Genomic DNA, 1245 nt, shown 5'->3' with positions numbered 1-1245 from the left:
CACCATTGCACTTCATCCTGGGCAACACAGTGAGACTCCAACTCAAAAAAAAAAAAAAAAAAGAATGTCCCAGAGACACCTGCAGAACAGTCTCCAAGGCCTGAAGAGCTTCACCATCAGGCAGCACCCAATGCCATGGCTGTTTACACTGATTCAGGAAGACGTCACAGAAATGTTAAGTTTGAAAGCTTTGTTTTGTTTTTTTACTTTTTTATTTTAAAAAATATGTAATGCTTCACAAATTTGTGTGTCTTCTTTGCTCAGGGGCCATGCTAATCTTCTCTGTATTGTTCCAATTTTAGTACATGTGCTGCCAAAGAGAGCACTGTTTTGTTTTGTTTTAAACAAGGAGGCCTGGAATTGGACTGAAGTAAAAAAAAAAAAAAAAATCATACAAAGAAAACAGTAATTATGTTAGCAAAAATAGAGTAGGGAATAGGGTTAGGCCATGACAGGCAATGATCCTAAGAGCTAGAGATCTCTCCCACCCCAACAGAGAGCGACACACACACACACACAGAGACAGACAGACAGACAGACAGACAGCACACACACACACACACACACACACACACAGAGAGAGAGAGACAGAGAACCCTGACCGGAATACCTCAGGCTCTTCCCAGCCAGCTTCCACATTGCTCTCCCATCCATCTTCACACCTAATTCTTCTACCAAACCCTCTGTCCACCCCAGGAGATTGTGAACTCAGGCACCAAATCCAACAAACTTCCCGAGGAGCTTATAACAATCTGTTTTACAGAGAAGTAAATGTTGCTGAGAGGGAAAATTGTCAGGCCTCAGTGTTCCAGAGCAGGAGGCATTCCTTCATTCCCAGAGAGGCCCTGGGCCTCAGCAAGCAAGCCCGACAAGCCCTCCGAAGCCAGAATCCAAGCTTCAGGCCACGCCTCCCTCACTGCTGGGCCCTGGACAGCGAGGTTGCTGCGCAGAACCCCTCTCCTCAGGGGGACAGTCCTCAGGGCTGCCCCACCTAACCTGTTCCCTCAGTCACTCAAGCCCTCCATCCTCTGTCACAGCCTGGCTCTGTCCCTTCCCATGCCCCAGCCCCCAACCTCCCAGGACCAAGTGTCTCAGGGTTCCTACCCTCCTCCAGCCCTGACCAGCCTGGAAGCCAAGTGGCGAGCATGTGGTCAGCCGGGTGGGCCCTGAGAGCCGGTGGAATGGTGTTCACGATGCAGGGAACAAGAGTGGGGGAGGAGGGAAGGTGAGGGGTACAGGGGTGCC

At 49.9% G+C, this 1245-nt stretch overlaps 1 non-coding gene across 1 annotated transcript; it reads right to left on the bottom strand.

Annotated features, from left to right (window-relative positions):
• Positions 1-219: 219 nt before the first annotated feature.
• On the bottom strand, positions 220-326 carry LOC126960151 (U6 spliceosomal RNA). Its single transcript, XR_007727742.1, has one exon. It is a non-coding gene; the product is annotated as a U6 spliceosomal RNA (small nuclear RNA).
• Positions 327-1245: the final 919 nt, after the last annotated feature.

The sequence above is a fragment of the Macaca thibetana genome, chromosome 7 (genome assembly GCF_024542745.1).
Source record: "Macaca thibetana thibetana isolate TM-01 chromosome 7, ASM2454274v1, whole genome shotgun sequence".
Classification (NCBI taxonomy): Eukaryota; Metazoa; Chordata; class Mammalia; order Primates; family Cercopithecidae; genus Macaca; species Macaca thibetana.
Note: the sequence above shows the minus strand (reverse complement) of the source record. Positions and strands in the feature narration are given on the sequence as shown.